This window comes from Erinaceus europaeus, chromosome 4 (assembly GCF_950295315.1).
Source record: "Erinaceus europaeus chromosome 4, mEriEur2.1, whole genome shotgun sequence".
Lineage (NCBI taxonomy): Eukaryota > Metazoa > Chordata > Mammalia > Eulipotyphla > Erinaceidae > Erinaceus > Erinaceus europaeus.
The window spans coordinates 8,192,057-8,207,049 of NC_080165.1; the positions used below are offsets into that span (position 1 = coordinate 8,192,057).

Sequence of the window (14,993 nt, forward strand, 5' to 3'; positions counted from 1 at the left end):
CATGACTTTACGAGTTGTTTCCTGCGCCTGACCTCTAATATGCAGGTGTTTCTTATTCTTTTTCCCACTTGGTGGAGAGAAAGGCACCATAGTACCAAAGCTTCCCCTAGTGTGGCAGAGGCCGGACTCAAACCCTGGTTGTGCCCGTGACAAAGCACACTACCCAAGGGCACTATTTTGTCAGCCCTAAGTGCATATGACTTGCTGGGAAAGGCCTATGCATGATGTAGGTTTAAATAAAGTCTTCAGAATTTTATTCTTTTTCCTCTTTAATGACTCTAGTAAAACTTAAATCTGTCATCTAAGCCATACATGTACATACAGGTACAATCTCTCATTTATCTGTCATCTCCAGTCCTTGTTTGGCTAGTTAGTACATTTGGAATTTGATGTCTGAAAATGCCTTCGGTGACTTTTGTTTAATACTTATTTACTTGTTAATCAGAAATACCTGACTAGAACATTAGGGCAAAGAGGTCACCTCTTTCCTGCCATGGGCTTTTGAATATTTTTTTCCCCTTAACACATAATCATTCTTTTGGGCAACTAAATCAGTAAATGTAATATTAACAGATCTGAGAAAAGAAAGAGACAGCAATCCAATGATAGCACAGGACTTAAATATTCTCCTTTCAGCAGCGGATAGACCATGCAGACAGAAAGTCAATAAGGAAACACCAGACATAAATAACACATTCCATCTGATGCTTGTGATGGAGACATACAGCACGGCCACTTCAACACCAGCAGTGTACACATCATGCAAAGCACATGTGGAATACTATCCAAAACAGATCATATGTTTATCCCCAGAATAAATCCTGATACATTTAAGAAGACTGAAATCATGTCAAGCATCTTGTCTGACCACAAATACAAGGACAGGGAGGGAACAACATATTTTTAAAACAACCTATATCTTGGAGAAGAAATCAAAACAGATCTTGACATAAGATTTGGAAACAACAAAGTGCCTGGTGACAGAGGAGTGAATAACATACACACACACACACACACACACACACACACACATCATGATGCACACACATACTATGGAGTGCAATTCAGGTATAAGAAAAGGTGAAATATCACCTTTTACTATAATGTGACCAGTTGGTAGGATCATTCTAAGGAAGCAAATTAGAAGGGCGGGGGGAAGGGCAACTATCTGGTGATCTCAGTCATAACTGAGATCCAAGAAAGAAAGCAAAAACTGAAAGATGGGATTACATAATGGTTATGCAAAATGACTTAACTGCCAGAGACTAAATGCCTCAGTTTAGTGGAAGCTGTCACCAGAAGCCAGAGCTGAGCAGTGGTCTAGTAAAAAAACAAAAAGCAGAAATAAAAAAATAGAAAAAGACGGTGTCAAGCATATCAAAAGCTCTAATTTAGCGCTGTAGATCTGAGGTCACTAGAGGGGAGGGAGATGACTGCACCCCACTGGAGGCAAAGGTCTTGAGCAATATGTGCTCACACACATCTTAGAGATATTTTAGGGACAGAATCCCAGTAGCTTTCTGGCTTCAGAATCATATTGCTATCTATTTCGGCGCCTCCACCAAAGGCCAAACTCAAGGATCTCACCTGAATTAGAAAAAGAAAATAGTCAGTTCTTTGCCTTTGTTTCCTACTTTCTTTAATCTTTCAGTTCAACATTACCTCTCTTCCTCTACCTTCTTCTCTCCTTTTGCAGAAATTTTGCTTACCCCCTTATGCCTCTTTGTTTGATTCAAAAAACAAAACTAAAAAATTAAAAAAAAAAGTCTGTCACCTTTTGTTTCTTCTTCTCTGTCAAGCTCTGGTCCATGACAAATTAACGTTTATAAGCTTCTGTACTGAATATATAATGGTTTCTGTCTGTACTTTGGAAAGAAAATACAGCACACAAAAAACTTGGAGAAAGGATGATTCATCAAAAAAGAACTTGGGAAATTGGAGTAAACATATGGATCCATCACAATTTACTACTTGTGCTAAAATGGGTCCAGGTAGCTGATTGCCTGGAGTACTTTCTAGCATCTTCACACATAAGATGCTCAACTTCTCGCCCCTGCATCGTGTATTGCTCTGTAAGTCAATACCCAAATGTTACTACTTGCCTTATTGAAAGTTGAAAGTCTATCAAATAATATTACTCTAAAGTACTCCATTTAATGCAAATGTTTCTAGTAACATTTTGAACCCATTACGAGTCACACCAACTGTAAGACGACATTTTGAAATAAGAAAAATGGGGCCATTCCTTGTTTTTTCTTTTTTTTTTTTTTAAAAATAATTTATTTCTTTATTGGGGAATTAATGTTTTACATTCAACAGTAAATACAATAGTTTGTACATGCATAACATTCCCCAGATTCCCATTTAACAATACAACCCCCACTATTTCATTCATCATCTTTCATGGACCTGTATTCTCCCTACCCACCCACCCACCCCAGAGTCTTTTACTTTGGTGTAATACTCCAATTCCATTTCAGGTTCGACTTGTGTTTTCTTTTCTAATCTTGTTTTTCAACTTCGGCCTGAGAGTGAGATCATCCCATATTCATCCTTCTGTTTCTGACTTATTTCACTCAACATGATTTTTTCAAGGTCCATCCAAGATCGGTTGAAAACGGTGAAGTCACCATTTTTTACAGCTGAGTAGTATTCCATTGTGTATATATACCACAACTTGCTCAGCCACTCATCTGTTGTTGGACACCTGGGTTGCTTCCAGGTTTTGGCTATTACAAATTGTGCTGCCAAGAACATATGTGTACACAGATCTTTTTGGATGGATGTGTTGGGTTCCTTAGGATATATCCCCAGGAGGGGAATTGCAGGGTCATAGGGTAGGTCCATTTCTAGCCTTCTGAGAGTTCTCCAGACTGTTCTCCACAGAGGTTGGACCCATTGACATTCCCACCAGCAGTGCAGGAGGGTTCCTTTGACCCCACACCCTCTCCAGCATTTGCTGCTGTTACCTTTTCTGATGTATGACATTCTCACAGGAGTGAAGTGATACCTCATTGTTGTCTTGATTTGCATTTCTCTGATAATCAGAGACTTGGAGCATTTTTTCATGTGTTTCTCAGCCTTTTTGGATCTCTCGTGTGGTAAATATTCTGTCCATGTCCTCCCCCCATTTTTGGATGGGGTTATTTGTTGTCTTGTTGTTGAGTCTGGCAAGCTTTTTATATATGTTGGTTATTAAACTCTTATCTGATGTATGGCATGTAAAGATCTTCTCCCATTCTCCTTGTTTTTTCAGTAGCACAATTTATAAAAAAATAAATTGAGATACACATGGAAGAAATGTGTTATTTTGGTTATATAGAGAACACCATTACAATATACAAAGTTGGATTGGAATTCTGGATTTGCAAGTTTGGTTTGTCATCTGACCTTGGGAGGGAAAAAAAAACACCATCAGATTTCTCCATAAGTCCCTTTGTCTAATGATTGAAAAAGGAAGGATGCATTAAATCACATCTAATGATAATATATAATTATTAAGTAACAGTAACAATGCCCTGTGGATGGCAATGATCTCCATCGATCTTCCTCTCATCTTTGTGCTTCCTTTATTGTTATCATTGGAACCGCCTACCTAGTCTCAAAACTCCGACACCCTTGCTTCTTTCTAAACTAATCATTTTCAGAATTGTATGTTGTGACCCATTAATGGGTCATGAGGTCAATTTAATGGGTTGTGATATGCATTAAGGTGTGATAAAATTAAAGGAAGCTTCATGTCCAAAATTATCTTTGTGATATTTTTCAGCTGTACATATGATTTCACTAACATGTGCTTCCTGAGTGTCGAACGGGCTATTGACAGGCATTAATACAAGAAAGGGGAGATGGCTACAACCATTCAGGGGAGGAGGACTAAGGGATCAGACAAAGGTGGGAGCAACAGTGGAGCCAAAAAGTGGCCATCTTGAGGATTTATTTCATAAGTAACAGAAATGGTTTTTGTTTGTGTATTGGATGGAAAATGTAAATGAGTTACTTGGACTCAGCATTGGGAACAAGGGGCTTGTCATTTTTCTGATATGGAAAGGCCCATAAGCTGCTTGGATAAGACAGAGAGATGGAGTTTCATTCTGAACAGATTGAATTTGAAACATCTATCATCATAGATATGGAAATGTAAAGTAGGCAACTGGATATACAAGTCTAAGTTCACAAGTAAATTCTGGACTTGTAATGCAAATTTGGACATCATTAGAATATAAATATATATATGTATGTGGGTCTCCAGGATGACTAGTTATTATTGTTGTTGGCGTTGTTGGATAGGACAGAGAGAAATGGAGAGAGGAGGGGAAGACAGAGAGGGGGAGAGAAAGACAGACACCTGCAGACCTGCTTCACCGCCTTTGAAGCGACTCCCCTGCAGGTGGGGAACCAGAAGCTCGAACCGGGATCCTTATGCCAGTCTTTGTGCTTTGTGCCATGTGCACTGAACCCGCTGCAGGACTGCTCAACTCCCCCTTTTTTTTTTGTTATTAGTTTAGTGGTTCTCAATATATAGTCTCTGGAACAGTGGTAGCATTGTTACCTTGGAACTTGTTATATATGAAAATTGCTAAGGTTTAAGCCAAGCTACTGAATTAAAATTATGCCAGGAATCTATGACTTAATAAGACCTTTAAGTGAATTTTCACTAACATTTTATAGTCACTTGTCTATAGTTTATGTATTAAGTATAATTTCTGTGAAAGTAGAAATATTATATAATGAGCTGACAATCGATTACTTTTTTAGAGTCTACACAAACTATGTGCTTTAGATTATGAAAGATACAATATACACAAAAGCAGTAAAAGAAGCAGTCTTTAGTGTTTAAAGTGTTACATTCTTTTAAGCATAAAATGATTTTTAAAAGGCTACATTCGAGTTCCGAGAGATTACACCTACACATGTAAGACATTTTCTAGTATTATTAGAAAATGATAAATGACTAGGCGGCTAGAGCTTCCATTAGAGTTCAGAAGGGAATTCCAAATCAAAGAGCATAGAAAATATTTTGTGATGATGAGAGATCTTGGAAGGAAAAACAGATGGAAAAAGGCAGAATCTGAAGAGTCAGAGGAAGCCAGGTCAGTTTGCACCAGTGACAAACAGCTGAGAGGAGCAGTGTGAGCATCAATGGGTCAGTGGGCGTTTCACTGGTCATACTGAGAAAACTAACAAACTCAGATGCAGTGTTATGTTTTGGAAGTTCATCATCAAACAAAGTGAAGCAAGCTTTCTTTCCTGCAACTATTCAGTCTTTGGAATTCTACTGTGCAGTATGGTACTTCAAAAGGGATTTTGATACTAGTTTGCTTTTGGTACTTGATAGCGCAGATTCCAAAATGGGGTTAGATCCCTGAAAATATTTTGAGATGCAGAGTCCTTGAAGCACAGTGACACATGTGACTTACCGAGGCGTTCAGCATGCTGGCCTCTGCTTGGTTATATTTCAGCATCAGATTTCTGCCATTGATGCAGTAGGACTGGTCAAAGTGGTGCTCTGGAGCCTATCAAACAAGCCAGATCTCTTTGCATTTTATTCTGATAGAAGGTGAGACAAATGACAGCCCGGAAGCTAAGATATAAAAGAATGTTGTTCAGATTGGTCAAGTACTTTACTTGGGTTGTGTGCTGCTTTGCTGTGCGTGCCATCCATAGGACAGAGCCTGGCTACCACTGCACTGAAGGAAGATCTGGTGCTGTGGTGTCTTATATTTTTCCCCTTTTGTTGCCCTTGTTGTTTTATTGTTGTTGTTGTTGTTGTTGTTGTTATTGTTGTTGCTGTTGTTGGATAAGACAGAGAGAAATGGAGAGAGGAGGGGAAGACAGAGAGAGGGAGAAAAAGACGCCTGCAAACCTGTTTCACTGCTCGTGACGCGACCCCTCCTGCAGGTGGGGAGCCGTGGGAGCGAACCAGGATCCTGATGCCGGTCCTTGTGCTGTGTGCTGTGTACACTTAACCTGCTGTGCTACCTCCCAGTCCCCCTGCTATGGTCTCTTTCACTCTCTGTTTCACTATGTTTGTCTGTATTGACAAAGAAGAAAAAGAAGAAGGAGGAGGAGGAGGAGGAGAAGAAGACTGTTGTTCATCACATGTGCTTGGAAATTGTGATCTCTTCTATTTGTTTAAAAAAAACAGCACTTTGCTAAAAAAAAAAAAAAACGGTGGGAATACACTATTTTATTTTTTAAATTTATTTATTTAAAAAAGGAGACATTAACAAAACCATAGGATAAGAGGGGTACAACTCCACACACACTATTCCCACCACCAGAACTCCGTATCCCGTCCCCTCCCCCTGACAGCTTTCCTATTCTTTATCCCTCTGGGAGCATGGACTCCTGAAGAGAATATTTCCTACTTTGTGGGGAAGAGTATCTTTAAGTATTAGAAAAGTGTTTGTTCTTTCTGTACAAGACTGAGATACTTCAGGGAGCTTTGAGGGAGGAGTGAGAAGCTTGAACTTAAAAATTTCTTTTTCAATACACATATTATTTCTTTATTAAAAGTTATTAGTTTGAGGTAACCTAGTCACGTGACTGTAAGAGCCCTGTGGTAACTCAGCCAGCAGAGTGCTGCCAGGTTGAGGCCTCTGCCGGTGGGAGACAGCGCCAGAAGCAATGACACTGTTTTTCTAAGTGTCCCTCCTTGTTCTCTTCCTCCCTCTTGGTCTCTGTCTCTAACCCTCTGTTTAAAAGACAGAAAGGAATGATCAGCGAGAAATGTGGATGTAGTGCAAGCACTGAACTCTAGCGATAACCTGGGTGAACAAAAAACTTCTGTAAATATTTAAGAGTGCTACTGCTTTACACTTCTTCAAAATATGTCACGATGCCACACCCATCACCAAATGCTAATATTCTCTCATCAGAACCCACTGGAGCCATCCACCTCTGTAAGCCCCCGCCCCTTTAGTAACTTTAGTTCTGCAGCATGAATCTAAAGGTTTGTGTTAAGCTGATTTTGTTACCATCTTTCCCTTCCCCCTTCCTTCCTTCCTTCCTTCCTTCCTTCCTTCCTTCCTTCCTTCCTTCCTTCCTTCCTTCCTCTCTCTCTCCCTCTCTTTCTTCCTTATTTCCTTTCTTTTAAATTTATTTATTATTGGATAGATATGGAGGGAAAGAGATAGAGACACCTACAATCCCTGCTTCAACATTTGTGAAAGTTTACCCCTGCAGGTGGGGACCAGAGGCTTGAACCTGGGTTCTTGCACACTATAATATGAGTAATTAACCAAGTATGCCACCATCTGGCTCTTTCTTTTCCTTCCTTCCTCCCTCCCTCCCTCCCTCCTTCCCTCCTTCCTCCCTTCCTTCCTTCCTTCCTTCCTCCCTTCTTGTCTTTCTTTCTCTCCTCCTCCTCTTTTGTTTTTTTTTTACCCTATATGAGTAAGATCCTTCAGTATCCTTTTTAGTATTTCTTGTAGGACTGCTTTAGTGATAGTGAATTCCAAAATTCTAGATTCTGGAATTCTATTAATTAACTAATTCCAGAATAACTATTATCTGTCCAAGAAGCTCTTCATCTCTCCTTCAAACCTGATCAGTTAATTCACAGGATATTGTGAAGGTCTTTACCCTTCAGATCTTAGAACACATATGCAGTACTGTCAGTTCTCTTGGCAGGTAGAGTTTCTGTTGAGAATTAAGCTGTGGTCCTCTGGATGGTGGTTTCCTTATATATGACTGCCGGGCTAGCTTCGCAGGGGGCGGGAGAGAGATGACCAGGAACTCATGGCTGAGTGGGAACGCAATCCATTGTTGGCTTTATTCATCTGCATTTATATCTTCCGAGGCAGAAGTGGTAGGTCAGAAAAGGATATACGAAGGAGAGTGGGTGGAGAGAAGGAAACCTTCCATCTAACCTGTGGGGATTAAACCAATCAATGCCTTGTAGGCAGAGTGTGTCTCAGACAAAACAATGGTTATGTAAATAGACCACAGCGTTAAGCAAAGCAGGGGGCCTGGCGTAATAACCAACATATGATTCTTTTCTTTAGTTGTTTTTAAGATTCTCTCTCTTTTCTTGGGTCACCTTTTAATTATTGTATGTGTTAATATACTTTAATTTGGGACTCATTCTTTTTTAAGCTAGTAGAATTTCACGGATCTGTCTATGTCCTTCAGTTATTGGAGAATTTCAGTTATTATTCCTTAAGATAGAATTTTATGCCTTTCTCACTTCCTTTTCTGGTACCTTTATGATGTGACTGTTATTCTTCTTGATATCACCCCATGATGCTTATGTTCACTTGTTTTAATTCTTTTGAGTTACTGTCCTTTTTAAAAATCTTTTATTTATTTATTTATTTATTATTGGACAAAGACAGAAGTTGAGAGGATGGGGAGATAGAGAGGGAGAGAGACAGAGAGACACCTGCAGCCCTGCTTTACCACTTGCAAAGCTTTCCCCCGAAGGTGGGGACCAGGGGCTTGAACCCGGGTGCTTGCACACTGTAGTGTGTGTGCTTAACTAGGTGAGCCACCTCCTGGCCCCTGAATTACTGTTCTTATGTGGCAGGGACTTCACCACTCCTAGGCAACTTTTTCAAAGAGAAACAGAGAGATAGGGATGGAGATAAAGAAAGAGGGAGAGACATCACAGCACCAATACTTTTCCTCCATGTATCCAGGGATATACTCAAACCTGGGGATGTGCATAGTGAGGCAGGTGAAATATCTCACCAAGGAAATTGTTTTTCCTCTCCTTTTGTTTCTCTTCCCTTCCCCTCCCCTCCCCTCCCCTCCCCTTCCTTCCTTCCCCTCTCTCTCTTTTTCCTCCTTTCTTTCTTTCTTTCTTTCTTTCTTTCTCTCTTTCTTTCTTTCTTCTTTCTTTCTCTCTTTCTTCTCTTTCTTTTTCTTTCTTTCTTTCTCTCTTTCTTTCTTTCTTTCTTTCTTTCTTTCTTTCTTTCTTTTGATGGTTTCTCTACCCTAACTTATAGCTCTCCACTTTGATCTCTGACTTGTCTTTCTGTTGAGGCCCCACTCTACTGATACTTAGGTCAGCTATTATATTATCTCTCTTACTTTTGTTATGACTTCTTTCTTGTTTTCCTTTATACTTTCTCATACTTTGTCGAAGTTTTTTTTTTTTTTACTGCTTCCAGAGCCTGTCCTTTATTAATATTTATTTTATCTCCATTCAATTATGAGGGTAGCCTATAATTTTGAAGCAGTTCTACATTTTATGTGACTGCATTTCACACAAACAATTAAAAATGTAATAAAGGACAATATTCAGTGAATCTCTTATGGATTAAGTTGATGATTACAATCAAGGTAGATTTTTTTCCCCCCTTTTGAATGTCTCATTTTATAGAATATCTTTAGGAGCATTGCTTTGAAGTATTCTTTTTCCCCCTTGTGGACAGCCAGTTCTCTTTGCTACAGCCAAGTTTGTTAGTGAACTTGATGGTATATAAACTTCCTTCCAGATTAAAAAAAACACTTATAGATAAATTCAAGCCCAGTCTCCACCACACTGTTCTGTATTTCTCTCTGTCTTACTTTCTGTTTTTATTGTTTCTTGGAGGGAAATAATGCTTTATAAAATAGTCGTTTTCACATGGGTGTTATTTCTAATCTTTCTGAGATAAAGGTCAGCACACCACTACCTCCACAGATGTCTGCTCTATCCTCTTCCACCATGATAGGTTCCTTCTCTGTCTTTTGTCTGAAAGTTTGGCCTGGGATGGAGAAGCCCCCATGATGTGAGAGAGAGAGACAGAGAGAGAGAGAGAGGCACAAAAAAAAGCACATGCAAACATGTATCTGAGGAGTCAGAATTGACTTTTAATTTTAATGAAGTTTTCCAAAGATTTTCCAAAGTTCGAGTCTATATTATAAACTTGAATTTCATAAGAAAATTAGAAAAGACTGAAAATCTTTCTCTCACTTAAATTCCTTGATTTAATTACAGCTTTACTGTTACACTGTGCTATCCTTCACCCTTTAGCAAAACTGTATTCAAGCTGGGGGAAAAAGTATTTTTAAGTCACTGTTTATACAAACTTTTAATCAAAAGGAACTCTCTTGCTCCTTAACAAGTGTAGATTAAGTGTTATTTTTAAATATCATGTTCTCATTGAGTGTTAATTGCATGCACCTACAGCTTTCAAAGAAGTGATAACTAGATACTGTGGAACTGATAACAGCCAGTCTTCTCTCTGTCAGTATGCATGTGTTAATTTATAAGGTGGTTTAGCAGGAACTTCAATCTATTATTTTTGGGCTGCTTGATGATGTGAGTGAAGAAAGGAAAATGCAGATACATTGTTCCCCTTTCCATTGCTGTAATAGAGCAGAGGTTCTCTGGCACAGGCTATTTATTTACTTGCTTACTTATTTATTTTTATTGATGGAAGTATTTCCCATGTACAGTAGTTTCCCAGACTTAAGAACGAATGCACAGGAGCCGGGGGATGGCGCACTTGGTTGAGCGCACAGCACACGTTATAATGTTCAAGGACTTGGGTTCAAGCCCCGTCACCACCTGCAAGAGGAAAGCTTTGCAAGTGGTGAAGCAGGGCTGCAGGTCTCTCTCTCTCTCTCTCTCTCTCTCTCTCTTTCCCCTTATTCTAGATATCTGGTTGTCTCTATCCAATAAATAATAAAGATAATACTTTTTTTAAAAAAAAGAATACACAAAGTTCATGTAGACCCCCCCATCTCATTTGGATACAATTCTCTTATAACTTTCTGTTTTTCTTCCTTCAAATTACTGCTGCTGTCTTTAATTTTCTTAATGTACATATTCTAATACAGAACATATTTGAAGTGTACTTGAAATAGTGTACTGAGTATTTAGTCTCCGGCTCTTATTTATTTTTTTATAAGTCCTTTGGCTACAGATGGCACAGGCTAGAACATCATATAAGAAATGTAATAGTTACGAGCTAAAGAAAAAATGTCCTTTTGATAATAGATCTCATTGATCTTTGCTGAGTTAATTTTACTGTTCTTTATAAAAATATATCTACTCAATAAGCAAAAGAAACATTTGCAAAAAGATATCCTCAGTTAAAAAAAATGTTAAACATCAACCAAGAAAGTAATTCAGAGGCCTTGGTTCTAGAGCTTTCGGAATTCTCACCATCACATTCAGCAAGGACTACTCTCTGTATTCAGAATTCTAGAACAGAACATGGTGTGAGGTAATAACCTTGTTTTCAGCCACTCTGCAGCCTGCCTTTGAAGTGCATGTACCTCTGTTGAGCGAGGCCTTCATTTCTCATGAGGACAGGAACTCCTGTCTTCAGAATGATTTTGCATCCTGGTCCTTAACACAGGAAGTGGCCCCTTTCTATACTGTTACATTATATTTCATTAATGAGTGAAGACAAGAAAACTACATGCACCAAAAATATCTTGTGACTTTATTTGCATAAACATTTAAGCTATAATTAATGAAGTTCTAAGTGGTTTGAAAAGTTATTTTGGAATGCTTGAGGCTTCAGTTAGAATGCATTTGAAAATACCATTTGTTTGTTGTAATCAGAGACTGTTTAAGAAATGATAAAATAGGTCATTGAACTATGATTCATTTTTAACCATAAAACTAATATCTTCTTTTCCTTTTGAACTGCTGTTATAATCCTTTCGTAGCATTTAAGATTTATTTTTAAAAGTGGCATTTATTTTAGGGGAAGCTTTACAATATTCTGACTTTTTATTCTTGTTTTCTTTTTGAGGATTTATTTAACCTGGTAAGTATATTTTGAGTGCATCTCTAAAAGGAAAACTCTTAATGTATAGCTGATCTGACAGTTATCTATTCAAGAGTTTAAAGAACAGAAAAAACATGGCCAAAGTTGCAGAAGGCTCACAAGTCCTTAGGTAGAAATTTTTTCAACATTAGCTTTTAGTGATGCCAGTTGGAACCTCAATGCCTTCATAACAATACAATATATTCATCTCCCTGGGATCTTAACTACAGAAAGACAAACCCCCCAAAATAATTATTCTTAGAAATGACACACTAGAATTAAATTTCTTTCTCCCTTTCTTTAAATAGGATATGTCCATGTGTCTACTTTTAATCATCTTTAGCATACATAGGCTTTCTTTTAAAACTTATTTATTTATTTATTGCCACCAGGATTATCACTGGGGCTCTGTGCCTGCAAAATCCAACACTTCTTGTAGATTTTTTTTTTAAATTTTCTTCTTCTGCTTCTTCTTCTTCTTCTTCTTCTTTTTTTTTTTTTAACCCCTTGACCTCCTTTCTTTAAGTTGATAGGGCAGCGGGAAGTTGAGAAAGGTGTTGACAGTAGGTGGGGGTGAGGGGCAGAGACATTCAGCACTATTTCACTCCTCTTGTGAAACATTCCCCTGCAGGTAGGAATTGGGGGCTTGAACTTGAGTCTACTGAGTCCTTGTACATGGTACCAAGAGTACTTAACTGGACATGCTATTGTCTATCCCCTCCTTAGGCTTCCAAGTTTAGATGCTGTGATATACATGTTTGTATCTACCTACTATCTATTTATCTGTTATGTACTTGTCTGTCTATCTATTTGTCTATCATTTATCTAGTGGAAAAGGTTGGCCCAGATTGGTGAAGCCCCCGTGGCAACAACTACAACAACAAAATTAATTAAAGACACAGTGAGAGCACTCTAAAAAATCTTTAAAGTGTAAACCAAAGTAAGGTTCACGTTTCCTAGATCAGAGGAGATTGGGCGTGTTCAGGGTGGTATGGCTGTGGATGGGTCCACCTTTCGACGATAACTATGTGATCTCTTACCTGCTTGTCCTGCCCAACACACTCCATATACAAACATGCAGAGACACGGGAAGGACATGCTTTCCCAGGAAAGTGGGAACCGAGGTGCCTGAATGGGAGGAATAATAATGTCATCTAGATTTTATAGCATGTGGGATCTTTTTTTTTCTGGCATTCTCTTTTTTAATTATTATTTATTTCTAAAAAGGAAACATTGACAAAACCATAGGATAAGAGGGGTACAGCTCCACACAATTTCCACCACCAGAACTCCATATCCCATCCCCTCCCCTGATAGCTTTCCTGTTCTTTATCCGTCTGGCAATGTGGACCCAAGGTCATTGTGGGATGCAGAAGGTGGAAGGTCTGGCTTCTGTAATTGCTTCCCCCCTGAACATGGGCGTTGACAGGTCGATACATACTCCCAACCTGTCTCTCTCTTTCCCTAGTAAGGTGGGGTTCTGAGGTATGGAGCTCCAGGAAACATTGGTGGGGTTGTCTGTCTAGGTAAGTCTGGTCGGCATCATGGTAGCATCTGGAACCTGCTAGCTGAAAAGAGAGTTAACATATAAATCCAAACAAGTTCTTGGCTAATCATGAACCTAAAGGCTGGAGTAGTGCAGATGAAGACTTGGGGGAGGGGTTCTCCATTCTGTAGATAGCTAAGGAGGTCTCGAAACTTTACATCAGGCTCAACCTGACGCTGTTGACTGGCTACGGAAGAGGGGCAAATGCTAGAAGAAGAAGAAGGCATATTTTAGTTATATTCCAAAGGGCCTGTGGCTATACTAGTTATTTTTTTCCATGAGCCTGAAATATGATATGCAGGTGGATCCTAGTTGTCTTGAGAGATGATGTCATGGCTGGAAGCTCAGATTGGGGGTGGAGGTTAAAAGTCAGTCTGATTAAGTCATAACATATTAAGAGAAGAGTTAGTTAGCATTGGTAAGATGTAGTCAGCATTACTACCTATTTGCTAGGGAATTTAAGCAGGACTCTCAAGAACCCTGACACTGGGGTCCCTTTTAGTTGATCATAAAGTTGGAGAATGTGACATAATCCCAAGGTAAGTGAGAGAAGATAAGACCTACATTGTACAAATGACAGGGAAGGGCAATTTTATTTCTCTCTGACCTGTAGCTTAGTCCTGCTTGTTCCCTACTGTCCTCACAGATACTCCCACTGAATGCAAAAAGACGTTCTATTCCCAGTCTGATATCTTGATGTTATACATGGGCCTCAAGGCATACAAAACCATGCCTACTGATTTAGCTCTGAAATATATTTCTTGAGACTAAATTCATGCATGGACTCAAGGCCTTTTGGGTGGTTGGTCTCTTAATTATCTTTCTTAAAATATGCTTGGTTCTACTGACTGGGAAATTGCTAGGTTCTTCAAAAATTATTTTCCCAGATCATTCTCTCTCTCTCTCTCTCTTTAGTCATTGCTTGATTTTTGCTGCTTCTGGCCAACTTTTTCAGACAGAGAGAGACAGTGAAACAGTCAAAGAGGGGAAGGTCACATCACCAGTATCCCAGGATCACACCTGAACCATACTCCTGACAATCAGAGTGCTAGGTTAAGTACTTACATACTTATTTATATTAAAGTAATAAAGATAATAGAATAAGACATAGACATATCCAGATACCTGACCACAGTTGTAAGATATACCACGCAAACTCCATCATTCAAAATTGAGAAGGTTCGACTGGGCTCACTTGGGTCATGAACTGCTTCAGCCCATGTGCAACCCAGGTTCGAGCCCCATTTCCACCGCACTAAAGGAAGCTTTGTTTTTGTGGTCTCTTTCACCTTTCTGTCTCGATCAAAAAGGCAAGGCAACTTATTTTGGTTAGAGAAGAATATTAAAGTCATTTAGATTTTCATCCGAGTCTAACCACTTTGTGTCTGTAGAAGCAGGCATGCTATTTCTGGATTTTTTTTTTCAATTTATATATCTACAAAATGGAACTTATATGTCTTTCCTGTAGAATTTTTGCAAAATAGTACTCAGTCACTCAGAAACTTATTTTTATTTTATATGTATTTTTATGAGTGATTTAATAATGATCAACAAGACTGTGGAATCAGAGGGATATAATTCCACACAATTCCCACTACCAGAATTCCATATCCCATCCCCTCCATTAGAAGCTTCCCTATTGTTTATCCCTCTGTGAGTATAAACCAAAGATTTTCATATGGTACAGAACGTAGGAGGTCTGGCTTCTGTAATTGCTTCTCCACTGGACATGG

The 14,993-nt window shown here is 38.9% G+C and overlaps 1 protein-coding gene across 2 annotated transcripts in view; it reads left to right on the top strand.

The window, feature by feature from the left end:
- Window positions 1-14,993, top strand: part of GRM1 (glutamate metabotropic receptor 1) — a 460,470-nt gene that overhangs the window by 197,968 nt on the left and 247,509 nt on the right. The gene's annotated exons all lie outside the window — the stretch shown is intronic.